We start from the raw sequence: 17,422 nt of genomic DNA on the forward strand, positions 1-17,422 counted from the left end.
TCCGTTTTTTATTTTGCGTCAAGGGTATACTTTACCTTTCATCTATCCGGTTCTTGTGAGTTGCGAAAAAAAATAGGTGTCCTTGAGAGTTACTTTTTTGGCAGTTTTGTCCTTGATAGTCACTCCCTCATTGTAGATTCTAACAAGGATGAATTAGAAATTCAATAGAAATAGAAAAACCTCGTTGGGTAATGGGCTTACGATTTAAAGATAGTACAAACAAATAGCATAAACAAGCCTTGTTAGTAATTCGCCGAATTATTCGTGAATCGAATTTTTGAAGGGCAAAACGTATAATACTTCTGAATGTTTGAAAGATTCGCAATAATTTGTGATTTTTTGCCTTGAAACGAATAATACGAATTTAAAAAAAAAAATGAATGAAAATTCGGTTGCGTTTTTGTTATTTTTTATATACTTTATGTTCTCACTCTTACTTTAAGTTCTTTACTCTTACATTTTTAGTGATAAATTAATCCAAAAACTTTGCTTTTATACTTTTTGGACAATATTTAAATTGTCATGTCATGGTGTGTGTGTGTGTATTTTGAAATTTGAACGGTAATTTCAATCCAAGAACAAATAAATTAAGGTACCTATGTGGACCATTCAATTGGTTTCAATGTTTATGTAGCTAAATTGTTTAGATATGTTTGTTATGTTGTAAATAATGACAACTATTATTAATATTTACTAACATAATATCACGAATTTTTGCAACCAAACGTTTAAAATGCGTATTAATTAAACACCGCATAATTGACGTATTGCGAATTTTTGACCGAATATTTATCCGTACAATTTTTTTGAATCATCGAATAATTCGCGAATTATTTTCGTACCGAATTTTTGCCGTATCCCGAATTGCTAACAAGATAAACAAGCTCTGTGAAATTGTTCCAAATAGTTCCATAGTTTGATCAATTCGCAAACAATGCACATGTTTTAATGGACAAACAAATTAAAAAGGGTTACCCCTTTACCTCGCATTAGGAAAATTCTCCGAGTGTTCATAGTTTTCCTACTTATTCCCGAACTTATAGACTGCTAACAGGTTTTTTATTATAAAACCAAGAAGCAAGGCTATTTGTAATACTCACAAAGGTGTTTAAAATTCACGAGCCATTGAACAAGAACATGCATGCTCGGTGACGGTTGGTTCGGTCGATAAGACTCACTGTTCACAAACTCGCGCACAAGAAGGTTGTGTTAGTGCACAAAACTCCCACCAAAGTCAGGTAACTTCTTCAGTACGTCAATTACAAATTTATTAATTAATTTTTTGGTTTTTGATTTATTACAAATTTTAATTTTATTTGAGTTTAGACTTTAGAATGTGTTTGAACTTTGGATTGTGGTAATTTTAGGAAAGTTTTTATACGTAGGGTTTAGGGGTGGGAAAAGTTTCCACTAAAGCAACTAATTAACCAATAGAATTTTGTCCTATAAATTAATGTGGGAATTTTTTCCACAAATCCAACACACCCTTAATATAGATCAATTACACTGCTTAGATTTGTGACAATAGTCTGATCATGATTCATGTTTTTACTTATCTTAATGTTTTTATTGTCGTTTATCTATCTGCTTTGACAGTAATTTGATAATAATAACGGATTAATTTCATGATCTAGAATAAGGATATGTTGGATTTAATAATGGAAGAGATTGTTGGAGTGGAGAGACAGATGAGGCTAACAAATTATGAAGAAAGACAAAGAAAATGTGCTACTCTTCCTACAGAGATTATTGGGTGGAATTTGCCCGATGACATTACCAACAACATACTAGCCAGACTACATCAGGTATCTAATGCGATGTAGATGTGTTTCCAGAAGTTGGCAGGTTTTAATATCCGATCCTATTTTCATCGATATGCATCTCAAGAACCAGCGCTTACTTCAACTTAACAATGTTGAAGACACTGATGTTGTTGTCTTTGATCCGTATGCTTTTTCAATAACAAATTATTATTATAGTATGGTACTAGAGCATGTTGGTTGCAGCAATGAGTCAGTAAAACCGTTCCCATTACCTCCCTTTCATTTTTCGAGAGACGATAAATTGGTGGATTCTTGTAATGGCTTGCTCTGTATTTGGGATTTGGGTGATAAAAATATTCATATTTGGAATCCTATCACTGGAGAGGTTTTGGATATTTCATCTCTAATTTAATGGCGACTGTATGGGTCGTATACATGACCTAGGAGGTTAGTGGTGACAATGGGACCGGATGCAGTATAGTATGGGGAAACAGGTTGTATAGGATCAGATCCGCCGTATCCCAACCGCCTCGAACTGCCAAGTGACGCGGGAGGAGAGAGAGAGCGGAATCATAACTGCAAGATAACTGCCGCGATACGTGGAGAGAGATGGGAGGATGGATGAAAGAGGATCGAGGGACAGGAGTAGAGAGGGACAGAGAAGAGAGGGATAAAAAGGAGCAGAGAGAGAGAGATAGAGAAAGAAAAGAAGAAAAAAAGAAAAGAGAAAGAGAGAGAGAGTGAGTTATGGTAAGTTGAGAGTTTTGGTTCATACATTTTGGCGCCGTCTGTGGGGAACGCATAGGAGAAAAATGACAACTATAGCAAAAAGAGTAGGAAGACCTAAGAAGGGAGCAGTCAGAGAAACCATTGAGGAAGTAGAGAGTGCTGAGATGGAAGGGGTAGGAGAGGAAGAAGTATCAGATGTGGCGGCAGACGCCACCAGACTTCTGCAGGAAGAGATAGTTAGGTTAAGAGATGAGAATGATGAGTTGAGAAAGGAGAAGGAGATTACACGGGGTGGAACGGAACAGGGGGATCCCAGGGGCAGTGAAGCGGAAGGGGAGAATGTAGAGTGCCCGCTACCGGACGTCGAACCAACAGTAGGCATTACTTTAGGGGTAGTTCAGGCTATGATCGAGAAAGATAGGGAAGTGAATCGCCAGAAAGCGTAAAAGAGCAAACCGAAAGCCGCACGTATGAGGTAGCGAGCCTCAATAAAAATCCGTTGGCAGATTCAATATGGAATTCCGAAGTACCTAAGAGGTTTTCCCAGCCGAGGTTTGAACGGTATGATGGGAAAGGAGACCCCACTGATCATTTGCACCATTTTCGGCACACTATAACAGAAAGGCTCAATTGCAACGCCATCTGGTGTCGCTATAAGTACGAAAAAGCGCTGCCAATGATCAATGGCAACGCCAATGTGGGCGTCACAAAGGCGCTGCAAAAAATTGGGTCACAAAAGCTAAATGAAGACGCAACAATTGGCGTCGCAAAAGCTTGAAGGTTATTGCAACGCTTTGTCCCATTGCTATTACTTTATTAGCATTGCTAAAGTATTTTGCCAAACTAAAATGATTTTTAAAATATTTAAACTATTTGCAGCGATTGGCGTTGCAAAATGTTCTTTTAGTCGCACCGCTAGCGTTGCAAAAAGGGTTACTTTTAGTTGCACCCTCCGCATCACAAAAGAAGCAAAGCATTAGCTACGTGTTTTGTCACAAAAGGTTTAAACCATTAGTCTGCGCCAATGCTTGCCAAAAGTGTGTTTTTAGCTACCCCTAGGTCTTTGTCGCAAAAAGGTTTAAACCATTAGTCGCGCCAAAAGGCGCTGCCAAAAGTGTGTTTTTAGCTACCCTGCTAGTGGTTTTAGTCGCACCAAATGTATGTGTTGGTAATTGTTTAAACACATTTGCAACACCCTAATTCTTTTACAACGAGCTCGGCGTTGCAAATGGGTTTACTCATATATATAATAGGTATTACGATTATTTTTTGAATCATTTCAATTTATATAAACCTGCCCAATACAATTTATGATTAAACTAAAAACACCGATCAAATGTATTCATTCACAATAAATTATAGCAAAATATATTTCATTAATTAAGATCATCCAAAATCATTATTTGAGCATCCATACAATTAGTCTCTTCGAATATACCGAATTACAAAATCTTCAAAGCCATCAACTAAATAATATTAGTTCTTCAAAAAAATAAGATTTTGGCCAAATTCCCATAATTTGCCGATTCGAACAACATCCACCCAAGTTTTCTTTATCAATATACCGCCAACCAATCTGCCAATCTGATACAAACAACAAATTGGAAAAGAAAAGAGACATTAGTAAGTATAATTATCCAAATTAAAATAAAATTGAAGCAAAAATGCAAGTAATCAATGCATGGGAAATATTTTTATGTGGTCAAACTAGGGTCCCATCGGATATAGGACATGCCTGTGAGACATACATTATCAGTTGTACTTTGTTGTTGCTTCCTTCCAAAGCAGCTGCAAGTACTACTTTTGGATATATATACGCAGAGAAACAAAAAAAAAAACATCACATAATGGAGCTACTATACCCACTTTGCAATATCTCTTGGCGTAAAACCCAAGTTGAATATAATATGGTCCACAAAACAATGCATTACATTTAATTAAAGAGCAATGCTTGATACCCTGGTAAATTACGGTAAGTGATGATGACAAAATGCAAAGGCTGATCAAAGCCGGTGGGCGCCTCAGGTTCCGCATTTCGCCATGTATCAAGCATTCGTGCGCTGGGTTTGTTTGTAATCTTGAACTTAAAAATCACAATAACTTAGACATATTCTCAAAAAAGAGCAAGGCATAGTAGGTAAATCCATAAGATTTTTTCCCAGAGTGGATAAAAGTGCATTTTCCTAGATCATTCTTCCTTAAATTGTACCGTAAGACCCAAAGATACATAGTATTCAACCATTAGACACTTGAGATATTACTTTCAAAGAACAAAGTAGCTTACTACTATTAATTTACCATATTTTGTTGGATTGGACATCGATACATCAAAGGAATAATTTCCACCAAGAAAGATGAGTTGTTTAGCATGTCGGCTTTAACTGAAATTCAACTTCCCCGAATCACTTATAAAGAACTCTCAAAGGATACTAGAGGGTTTTATGAAGGGAAACTTATCGGGTCAGGTAGCTTTGGGAAAGTCTACCAAGGGGTCTTAAGGGATGGGACAACAGTGGCCATCAAAGTTTTGCAGTTACAAACTTACTAGCTCCCTTAAGCCCAAGTATCTCTAGCAATAATATCTTTAACAAAATTAGGGCAAGACAACTACTAATGTTTCGTTCCCTTCTACGAAAATCTGCTACAAAAGAGAATGCATATGACAATTTGTGAAGACAGTCTAAAAAAAGAGAATGCATCAGTGCCTAGTCTGAAACTAGCTCTGAATGACTTGGACAAGGGATGGTACAAGGTCGTGTACAGAAAGCTGAGCATATGCAGGTCTAGAAGGGCGGCCAGGCAATCAAAATCACTGATCATTCTTTAAAGAAATATCATTCGTTAGGGATGCATGACATAGCTCTGAAACTAGGATCTAATAGTTAAACTGGTGCACTGCCCTGCCTCTAGGCTTTACTCTCTTCACAGTTGCTAGACCTGAAACTAGCTTAGTAAATATAGAAGTACATGACTCAGGTAGCTTCCGAGGATACTCCGGAACTCGGCTGTTTGGTTGTATTCGGTCTTCCGCACTCGACGGAATTTCATCCAAAGAAAATCCATCGAAAGCATTTTCTTATGTTCTTCGAAAGAGTGATCAAAAAAAAGTACCGCTCCATTTTAGTATACCAATACACATGCGGTACCATGGAAATATGATTCTCATATAGTAACGCATGGAACATCCAATCTACTCCCAAAGCCAAAGTACACATACCATTCCGACAAGCTACTATCAATGAGCCATCCCTTAGTCCAATAGCTAACTTGGTTGACAGATCGCCAGAGCGGAAGATGCTACATTTCGAGGAAGTAGAAAGAAAGAGGAAAGGCAGTTGTGGGTTACCTTAGGCAAAAAGAAAGACAAATGGGGCATTCCTCCCTTTTACACGTTAACCGAGACAAAGCAGAGCACATTCTAGAAGCGGAAATCCACAAACGAAGGAAAGAGAGCACTTTTGCTTCCAAACAAACATAGATCATCCCGGAAGTAGACCATGTAAAGCCCTTTTGTCTGCCCTAGAAGGAGCTGTAATCTCTTATGTTGGAGCTTAATGATAGAACTCACATCTCCCTATCACGGCCCCATGCCATTCCAAACCAGATGAAGCAATGCAATGTAGCGGTGGTCGGAGAAGGAACCTGAGAAAAATAAAGCAATCACTCCGCGGTGTAAGTAAAGCCCTCCGGTAGGTAGTTCTTCTTACGTTGCTACAAGCGTGAAATTTCCAAGGAACTCAAAAAATGGCTTAGTCCCCAGGAATGACAAAGAATTCCAAAGCGTTTGCGAAGAAAGAAGCATACTTGAAGAAGGCTGCCAAGAGGTCTCAATCTAAGACAAGGGCGCTTACCTCAATTGTGGCATCGCCTTCATCATCCCTCGGAAAGGTTGATGAGCTTTTGGACAATTCGATATGGATATGGCTGAACCACAGAAGCATCAGACCGTCTGTAATGGGTCGTCCCTAGTGTCTTTGAACGAACTTCAAGGCCTCTCTCCGCTTGAACTGCCAACCAACTCTTTCGATTGCGAGTCATCAAAAGAACGAATGACCACTAGAGGAGGAAAGGGATTCTTTTTAAACAAACTTTCACGGATGAGGGAAGTCTTAAGGAAGATAGGGCACCTAACTTCGGGGACGATGAGAAGTAGGTTAACAAGTTGGTTACACCGGTTTTTTGCCGCTTTGCTTGTTGGAAGGTGAAAGGGCAATGGTAAGAGCAAGGCAGGCCATATGCATGGTGTGAGAGCCTTTAAAGAGAAGTACATTCCGGTGCTTGCTCATGAAAGGTGAATTCATGAATTGTTAGCATGGGCTTTGACAAATTCTCCTAATACGCACCTTAGGGAGCAAAGATTCTCAACTTTGTTCAAGGTTTGGAACCCTTTGACTTTGACACATACCATGCGCCACGAGAGCTGAGAAGAGCAAGCTTGACGGTTGAGGAGCCCCAAATAACAAACAAGAGGCCTTTCCTACCCCTCAAATGAGATCCACAATCCTACCAGCTTCAACAACATCATTGGCCCCTAGATCGACAAATGTAGTACCCCAACTTCCCATAACGCTTTTCTAGCCCATTCTCGCAATGGAAGGCAGCAGGGATTGAAAGAATTAGTTCCTTCTCGGCATCACATACCGCTATTGCTATACTCCTAGCTTCCCAACTCTCTCACTCAGAACAAAGAGATCGCGGTGCCAATCCATCCACGAGACTCAATCAAGCAAACAAAGGTCCAGCTTCACGGCGGAAGCAAAGATCGACCTACTTCTCTCTCTCCTCGACTTAAATAAAGCAAAGAGGGAGCTATTGGGGTTAGACTAAAAATAGCTATCTCACTTAAAAAGCTTTCTTCCCGATATGCTACCCCTACTAAGCAAATTCGAAGTTTTCAAGGGAAGAAGTATGCTTTTGGACACTTCATAATGAGCTATTTAATACTTTTCCATCCTAATCCGCCTCGGCCTGTTCATTGATACTTAAAGCTTCCTCTGTAGTTGGTCGAGCTGAGCTTTCACTTCCTCTTTCGGAGGAGATCTATCATTAGCTAGTCTGAAACTAGCTCTAAATGACTGAAACTAGCATCTGACAGTTAAACTAGTGCACTGCCCTGCCTCTAGGCTTTACTTTATTTAGAGCAGCTAGACCTATAAGAATTTCATAGAGTCGCCATCTCTTGATACTGCCTAGTATAAATTACGAGGCAATACAGAAAAAGTTTGAGGAAAAAGGATACACGTATAGTTCTCGCAGACTAGTATAAATCACAAACACAAAATATCTCAAAAGGAGTTACTCGATCAGGCATGCAACCAATCAATTTAATGCAAACAGCTCATACGTACCATGAAGAACTAGCATTGACTTGCAACATCCAAGCCTCAAACCTAGCTTGACGGACCGCCATCTCCTCTATTTGACTTCTTTGAGATATCATTTCAGCAGTGAGCTCCTCGTTACGCTTTTCAGCTTCCTCAGCCCTCCTCATTTGCACTTCCTCCTCGTCCCTCCTCCTTTGCACTTCCTCCTCTAAATGAAGGGATGCCAGCCTTCTAGATGACTCTGGCAGGACCCCATGCCCAAGGCCATTGGAGTATCCAGACCTTACACCCAATAATATAATAAAAATTTCATCCTTAGTCTTTGGCTCATCACCTTCTACTTCAGACTCAGCTTTAAGTTGTCGCATTCGGTCCTATAAGTTTAAATTGGGCTTAAATATATCGAACTATAAGTACACCATGGTAAAGCTAGGTACAAGTAAATTTACTTACATAGTTTTGTTCAGCAATGAGACTAGTCCATCCCTTACTATTGCTAAAGTGGGTTCGACGATAGAATTCGATCTTTCCAATAGGTTCTTGAGTCTCAGAGTCACGCTGTAAAGATTTGAAAACATATCCCTTTATAATTTACTTCAAATAATATCAAACTGCGAAAAAGCAACCCAATGTATGTAAATAAAGAAAGTTACAGATTCCTCCAAGTATCCTAGGAATGACTTTGAACCACCACAATGGTTTGTTTCGAGCTTTTGCCGATTATTTGAATTTTGCTCGCTAATTTTCTGCAATAAAATGAATACAATATCAAAAGCAATGCCAACAAAAACATTAAATTGAACTCATTCAAAATCCAATAAATTAAGTACTCCCTACATCATCCAAATAGAAAGACAGACCAAGCTAAAACATAAAATTACAACGAGTATGTAGTTTTTCTTTAAGAAATCAACACAACCCTTAAGTATAATTCAATACATAGCAGTTTCCTAATTAGCACAATAAAGTATATTACCTTGAAATCTTCTTTTCTAAAGCAATCACAACACGCATTCCATTTTTCTTGTGCCAAGCCACTATAAGGGTGTGATCGTGCGACTCCATCATTTTCTGAAAACTCCTATAATGCTTGTGAAGATTACACCTAAATCCTCTTAAACGTGCCCCCTAATATTAAGGCCCACACAGACTTCACATGTGGAAGGTGCATATCCACATCCAATTTTTCCTAACAAGAAATGTAGTTTAAAGTTATATAAAATAATTATGGTATATCATATAGCTAAAACATAAAACTCCATTACCAGAATACGGTCACGTAATGGTTTTCTCACTTCCTCCAATCATGGCCAGTAAGAGGACCGTGTCGACGCGCAACTAGGCCAATCTCCTTGACAAATTGAGCACTCCACTTCCCCACAGGTCTAGTATTACCTGGTTGAATTTCTATCCTTGGTTTCTGACCAGTAACGTCTTTGTAGTCTATGACTTTCTAATTCACAGCCTTACCTCTTTTCTTCTTAAATGGAGCTATTAAACAAAAAAGTATGAGCTTCCACGACATTTTATTTGAACTAACTAACGAATTACACAAAACCATTAATTATAATCTTACCGACACTCGAACCATTCACCTCATTAACCACAGACTGAGGTTGTGAAATAGATTGTGCCCTCGAGGGTCGATTTAGACCAGGTACCATAACTATAGAAACAGATATAACATGAATATGAAAGAAAGAATTCATGAATGATAAAAATTAGCTTTAATATAGTATGCAACATATCCAAAAATGAAACACATGCTAGAAAAATCAGGTTTAATATAGTATTTCTACTCAATGGAAAAACAAGATAAAATATAAGATAAAGCTCTCCATTCAATAACAAAATGGATAATTAAGTTACTAAAAAATATTCAATCCACGCCCGTGTCATCATCACTGATATGACAAATTTCTTCCTCCTCAACAATAATCCATTAATGTATCATCATCCTCTTCTTCTGTTTCCTCATCAACAATGGTATTGTCATGAAGGCAAGTTTCCATAGCAGTCACGACCTCGTTGGCATCAACTTCATTTGGGTCCATATCGTCTCTATTTAGTTGTATGGGCGTTATAGGTTCATTTTGGATTCCGCTGCTACTAGCTTCATGTGTTTCATCATGTTGGACATTATCCAAATCCATCCCAAAGATGCTCCTCTTGTTGATATGCCTCATCGCCTCCCCGCCTCAATCTCTTCTTCCCTCTCTGAACATCAAACACATTTCTAGGCTTTGTCTTTTGCACAACTTGCCAACTACTACCCAATTTGGTATCATCGACGAAAAACTTGGCATGCTTGTGTGGCTAAGACAAAATGGTCATCTTTATACCACGTCTTGGAGGTATTAATACTAGTGAAAAAACCATCCGTTTGTATCCCTGTCCTTCTATTACCAACATCATACCAATCACATCTGAAAAGATAAACTCTCTTCCCGAATAGATAACTGACTTCAAAAACATCGGTCAAAATACCATAAAAGTCAGTCTTTTTTCCTTGGTGTTCTCCTTTTACAGTAACACCACTATTTTGGGTTCGAAGATTTTTCTCTCGATCTTTGGTGTGAAACCTAATCCCATTAACAATGTAACCACTATAACGTTTCACACGTGTATCAAGTCCACATGCCAATGAATACAATTCATCGGTAGCTTCAGGAGAGTTCTCATTACGTAATATTTGCATCTATTCATAAAAATGTACACCAAATCAGTAAAGCACAATTAGCATACTATTCCGGTCCATAACAATAACATTAAAATAAACAGTACAAACACTTACACGTTTTTCAAACCAACTAGGAAACAACATTTCTTGTCTCTCAGGCAAGTTGCGTGAGCTTTCCATTTGAAGCTCAGTCATGTGTTGACTACATGCATATCAAACACATAAACTTAACAACTTAAAGTGGCTTAAAATGTATAAAACAGAATTGATAAGTTAAATGCAGTAGAACTTACTCTAAATAAGTTGATAACTCCTCTGTATTATTCAACACATGGTAATGAGCCTTGTCTCGATCCTTTGGTTCGAGAATGATATTTGTATAAGCTCCAAATGGTCGAACATTCTGGGTGAAAACATCAAATCCTATCTTTTGATTCTCATTACCACCATCATAATTTCTTTCTTCACGATTAAACCGAGTTTCAATTCCTTGAAGATACATGGAGCAAAATGTGAGACATTCATTGTCAACGTATGCTTTAGCAATTGAACCTTCGGGGCGAGCCTTATTTCGAACGTATTGTTTTAGCGTGTGTAGATACCTGTTTACAAATCACACATATATAATTAATGTATAATAAAAAATTTAACTTTAAAATGTTAATTTCACGTTAAATGAATTGCAAGTCATATGCCTTACCTTTCAATAGGATACATCCACCTATACTGCACCGGTCCTCCAAGTATCGCCTCACGCGGCAAGTGGACAGCCAGATGAACCATTACATCGAAAAATGTAAGAGGAAATATTTGCTCGAGCTTACAAAGTATAACTGCAATGTCTTTTTCCATCTTCTCAAGTACTTCCAATTTTAGCGTCTTGCAACATAACTCTTTGAAGAATAAGCCCAACTCAACCAATGCAATGGCTACATCCTTTGACAAGAAACCACGTATTGCAATCGGGAGAAGTTGTTGCAAGAGCACATGATAGTCATGACTTTTCATTCCTGTTATCTTACCATCTTTAGCATTTGCACATCGAGAAATGTTAGACGCATAGCCATCAGGAAACTTCATCGACTTCAGCCACTCGCAAAAAGATTTTTTCTCTGAAGATGACAATGCGTAACATGCCGGGGGCATTACAAACTTATCACCTCTTGGGATTAGATGCAACTCTTTTCTTATACCCAATGCGGCCAAATCTAATCGAGCTTTTACTAAATCTTTTGTTTTGCTATCTAGGTCTAGCAATGTCCCCACAAAACATTGTCACAAATGTTCTTCTCAACATGCATAACATCAAGGTTGTGTCGCAGCTTAAGAGTGTCCCAATAGGGTAACTCAAAAAATATGCTCTTCTTTGTCCAGTTCAACTCCATCTCGGTACGCTTTCTCTTTTTTTTAGGCTTTCCAAATTTCTGAAGGGTTCTACATAGTTCACTTGTGATAACAATTCATCCCTAGACAACTCTTTTTAGGTGGCAACCTGCTCTCCTTATTTCCATCAAATAATTGTTTGCCACGAAGTTCTCCAAGCATGCCTTAGCGCAGAAAACGACGATTTGCCATATAACACAACTTTCGCCTATTCTTCAAATACATGGAAACTGTATCCTTGTTACAATTAGGGCAAGCTAGTTTGCCCTTGGTACTCCAAATGGATAAATTACCGTGATCGGGAAAATCATTTATAGTCCATAACACCGCAAAGATGCAACCGAAATGTTTTCTTTGCCACTTCATCATAAGTCTCTATCCCATCTTTCCACAACTCTTTAAGTTCATCAATCAAAGGTCGTAAATAGACATCGATATCATTCCCAGGTGATGAAGGTCCTGGAATAAGTAACGTCATGAAGGTGAACGGTTCTTTCATACACTTCCACGGTGGTAAATTATATGGTATCACCATTACAGGCCACATACTGTATTGGCTACTCATATTGCCAAATGGGTTAAATCCATCAGTTGCAAGACCCAAGCGAACATTGCGAGGATCATTGGCAAACCACTCATGTTCCTTATCAAAATCGCCCCAAGCTTGAGAATCTGCTGGGTGCCTGAGTACATTCTCCTCCCGATCATGTTTTTCTTTGTGCCATCTCATATCTGCAGCAGTAACCCTCGACATAAACAACCTCTTGAGCCTTGGTTTAAGTGGAAAGTAACGCAACACTTTTTGTGGTATTTTTTTAGTCTTGCCTTCACAAACGTTATACCTTGGCTCCTCACATTCGAGACAATTTTGAAGACCGTCATTTTCTTTCCAAAACAACATGCAATCATTCTTGCATGCATGTATTGCGATATAACCAAGTCCCAGGTTACGCATTAATGTCTTCGCCAGAATGAGACTTTGGCGTTGTCTCACCTTCAGTAATCCAATTTTAATCAACTGAGAATCATAGTGAACGATTTGTTACTCCAAATTGATTGATTCTCTTTAAGTGAAGCAATTTCACAAGATAATCTAACTTAGAAATCTTACAACCTGGATACAAAGGTTGGCGTGCTTCCCCTCAAAAGGTCAAAGATATGGATCTACATTTCCTCCATTGCTTTTAAAAGCCACCTTCACCTTCCCAAGCATTCAATGCATCATCATCTCCGATTCCCCATGTTCCACGTGAGGCTCCAAATTATCAACATGTGTTGAAGCTTGTAAATCTTCAATCATGTCATCTAACCCATCAAAATTTACCATTTGAACACCATTGCCATCATCATCGTCGTCATCATCATTATCACTTAATTCCTCATATTCTTCTCCATGAAACACCCAACGAGTGTACTTCTTGTCCATGCCTAACCTCTCTAGATCATCATTTACCTCATTGATGTGCTTGTAATTCCTATTTTTGCACTCTTTGCATGGACACCTAGTCCTGCCCGCACTGTCTACATGACCACGAGCAATATCAATAAAATCCCGAATTCCTTTTTTATACGCTGGCCAAAACCTATTTGGCAATTGTATCCAACTCTTATCTATTTCTATGTTTCCTACTATAAGATAATAATTGTACAATCAGTTTTGACATCACAAACGAAAATAGTACACATGCCACACCAACTTATCAGATTTGTTTATGAGAACTTAAACTTTCACTTATACAACAACTAATAAACTTTCAAACCCTTAAACTTAAAGTGAAAGTCACTTAATGAAGGTTACTTTTGACATTCACTTCAAGAAAAGACAAACTGCAATATAAGACATCTCACTTTTAACTTGTCAACTTGACCCCTAATCTTCTACATAGTTTAATTAGCTATTGTATGTGACGTCACAGAAAAACCTATAGACGTCGTTACCTTTAATTAGCTACCAACAACTAATAAACTTTCAAGGTTGTATTACATTGTCTTTACTAGTTGTACTCCCCATTCTACAAGGCAAGTTACGACTTATGACCCTAAGATTTGGTACGTTAGTTAATTAATTAGGTTTTATGCTTTTGGTCTTATTGAATGTCTTTTATTTACTAAATTTGGTTTATTGAACTGTTCAACTAATGCTCAATGCACAGAGATGCTCAGAATGACATTGACATTGAATACTTTTTACATAGTCCTACTATTTTACACCCTATAATTAGTGTGTGATCAGCTAGTGTGCATTTTTCGCAAAAGAAAAACAATAGCAATGCAAAATCATGAGGAGCGAGTCTGTATGAATAAGCAAGACCTATATATTCTTGTGGTAAGACAAAAACTATACAATCCAAGCATTAGTTCATTTTTTAACCGATACAATGAAACTGACCGATACAATGAAACTGAAACAACATACTAATCCAAGTATAAAACCATATCTAGGCAAGGTAAAACAAACTCCTCTAAACAAAAGAAGCAAACATTCAATCCATGTACGTATATATAGTGCTAATTAAGCCTGCAAGACAAATAAAAGAAACCAAGTTCTACCAATCCAAATAAGTCTCAAGTGACAAAATATCATGCAACTAATTATAAGTTTTCTCTTAAGTTTAGAAACTTAGTTTTGTAATATCGCTAAAGAAAGGCTACCACAAGCCTCCACCAGCCTCGAATGTTCGAAAAGCTTTACTAAAACTTATCTGGTGAGTTATTCCAAAGACAGGGAAATTGACGAAGCTGGATAAAAATATGAAGGATCAGTTTGCGTGAAACAAGTCTGTGAAGTATCTACATACAGTACATGACTTGAGATGACTCCAGGACTCCATGATAAGGTCAGATATTCCTAGCTTACTATTAGTTTGTGTCATCTTAAAATCTTGGAAGTGTGACCGAACCATCTTTGCAAATTAACTAGTGAAATCCATGCATAAATTAGTTTTTGCCGATTTCCTTAATTTGCTCTACTTCAGTGTAGTCTACATCAATCGAAGGTGCCATAAGTTTAAATCTTTGCGTATGCACATATTAAACCCAAATTTTCTTCTTTCCTATTTTTCTCCTGCACTGAAATTAAGGCATTGAATCAGACCCAAATCAAGTTCTGATGTAAATTGGAGTTACTGTTAAAGTTGAGATTTACTACCCAGTTGAGATAAAATATAATGTTTCATAGCATGCCACCACCTGCTATGAAAAGGGAATGAAGCTCCTGGAAATCTAATGGTATAAAGTACCAACAGAGAGAATCTTCTCAATTAATTTGTACTCACGCACCTTTTGGGTTCTCTTTAGCAAGGAACTAGATATATATTAATTTCCACCATTAGAATCTTTTGGTGAGCATGGCAGCAAGAAATATATCTAGTAGTCAATTCTCTCTTTTCTTTTGACAAAGCTTCAGAAGTGGGGGTGCCACCTCTTCTTTGTACATGCCACTACTTACTTTGGGAAGGTATGCTCACCATATATGGGGCAGGTAGATATTTCAAAGGAAAAGAAGGAAACATGAGAAAGGAAGGTTCAACCGTTCAAGAGATCTTGAAGAAGAAGGGGACTTTGTAAATAAAAAGTGCTATTGTTTTGTTTCTTTTCCCCCACTTTCAAAGAGCATATTAGTCATTATTTAATTATTGATTGTATGATCCCTTGCTAGTGTTTGAGTAGACTTGTATGAGTTTTTATTTTGGGTTGAACTTTTGGTTCTCCTTCCTTCAATGGGAGAATATTTAAAGTGCATGGGTGTGCTGGTAAACCCTTGGAACACCAATTTGAACAACACCAAAACAGTGGAGCACAACAATGATTTGATAAGGCTACATGGTCTTGCAATGAAGGACGTAGATGCTAAACTTGTCCAAATGCCATTGCACTTGGTGGTCATATTGCTTACGAATGAAGCACAAAAAGTCTGTACATGATAGGTATTGTTTCTTGGGCTCAAGGTCAGGTGTGATTTAGTTAAATATTTGTTATAGCTATCATCATTTGCGTAATTTGAATTGGTTTACATGTTTATAGATAAGAACACAATTTGGGGAATTAAATTTTACGGGTGAATTATCCTATAGCTAGTCTTAGATTTCCATCTAACTTTCATATAGCGAGGGTTACGGCTTTTAATTTGGATTATTCTCCAGTAATTTTAGTATGTTTGTATAGTTAATGATCAATTTGGGACAAAAATAAAGTGAAATAATATGTATCAGTAACAAGACTAATGGATTCTCAAAATATTTTGCGTGTTACGTGTTTCTTTTTTCATTGCATGCTAAGTTGGTTTGCATGTTGGTATGTTTGCTTTGTATTCAGTTTTGGCTTCTGTTGACCCTTTCTTATTTTTTTTCTCCCTGATAGGTTCTTCTGATCCATTCTTGTAGTTTAAGTTGATATAGGAAAGTCATTTAAAGCTTTATGTTCTTTAGTTAATTTATTAAGATGTGGAAGATTCAATATAATGGTAACTGCTTGATCATTTATTTTATTTTATTTTAAGTTGAGTTTGAACGAGGTGGATGGATTATCAAATTTGATAACGTCTTCCATGAAAGGCAGCTATACGTTCTGTCTTTGGTTTTTCATTGTACGCTTAATCAGTTTGCATGTTATATTAGGTGCTCTTTTGTATTCAGTTTTGGCTTCTGATCTTTTATTGTAGTTTAAGTTGGCATGGGAAAGTCATTTAAAGCTTTAGATGCGTTAGTTATTGAAATGTGGCAAAATCATTGGTATACTAACTTTTTGATCTTTTCTTCTCTTCTCTTCTATGTAGTTGAGTTTGAACGAGGGTGGATGGATTTTCAACTTAATTACGTCTTACGTGAAATGCAGCTATGTCTAATTAGGTACTCTTTTTTGTACACCTTGTGCCCTCGATTCTATAGACTACAAGAAAATGGACTTTTGCCCACAGATGCCCAGTTTTTTAATCTACGGACCTAATCATTAGACGCATTATGCGTGCTTAAATACAGGTTGCATAGTTGCATATTGTGAGTTTTATGTGCTGAATTTTAGTGGCTTGGTGATGGCCATGGCCTGCAACGGCCTGTCAATGTCTTGTAGCGACCTGGCAGTGTCCTGTAGCAGCTTGACAGTGTACTGTAGCTGCCTGTAATAGTAGTTTATAAAGAAATATCACCCGAAACCATAGAAACCTTGCAAGCTAGTTACACATACAGTTAGTTACGTGTGTTTTAGTAATCAAAACACAAGTTCTTAACGAATTCTTTAGCCGTAAGTTAGAAGAAATGATTAGTTCATTAGTTTTCTACAAATTATAATAATGAACTTACGCGTATATATGTGGTATCTATAGGAGTCGACGTTGGTTATAGTTCTTTGAGAACACATGATGATAAGGAAACGTGAATAAGTATGTGCTATTCTACTTCAAAATAACTACATCTCACTCTTTTTATATTTACAAGTTCACTAACTAAAGTTTGGTTGGCATCGAGGTGGTGGACCGGAAAGTATGACGAAAGAGTAAGCACTCGTCAGTTCGGTATTGGGGATTACTGGATGCTCTGTTGCAGAAA

General features: G+C 37.6%; 1 long non-coding RNA gene and 1 pseudogene across 1 annotated transcript; both read right to left on the reverse strand.

Moving 5' to 3' along the window:
• Positions 1-8,268: 8,268 nt before the first annotated feature.
• On the reverse strand, positions 8,269-8,883 carry LOC147476559 (uncharacterized). Its single transcript, XR_015208047.1, has 3 exons — positions 8,793-8,883; positions 8,470-8,562; positions 8,269-8,374 (listed from the first exon to the last, which is right to left on the reverse strand). It is a non-coding gene; the product is annotated as an uncharacterized LOC147476559 (long non-coding RNA).
• A 1,072-nt stretch (positions 8,884-9,955) lies between these two features.
• LOC147476560 (uncharacterized) lies at positions 9,956-13,305 on the reverse strand (annotated as a pseudogene).
• Between the last annotated feature and the right edge of the window lie 4,117 nt (positions 13,306-17,422).

Source organism: Coptis chinensis, chromosome 9, assembly GCF_015680905.1.
Source record: "Coptis chinensis isolate HL-2020 chromosome 9, ASM1568090v1, whole genome shotgun sequence".
NCBI lineage: Eukaryota > Viridiplantae > Streptophyta > Magnoliopsida > Ranunculales > Ranunculaceae > Coptis > Coptis chinensis.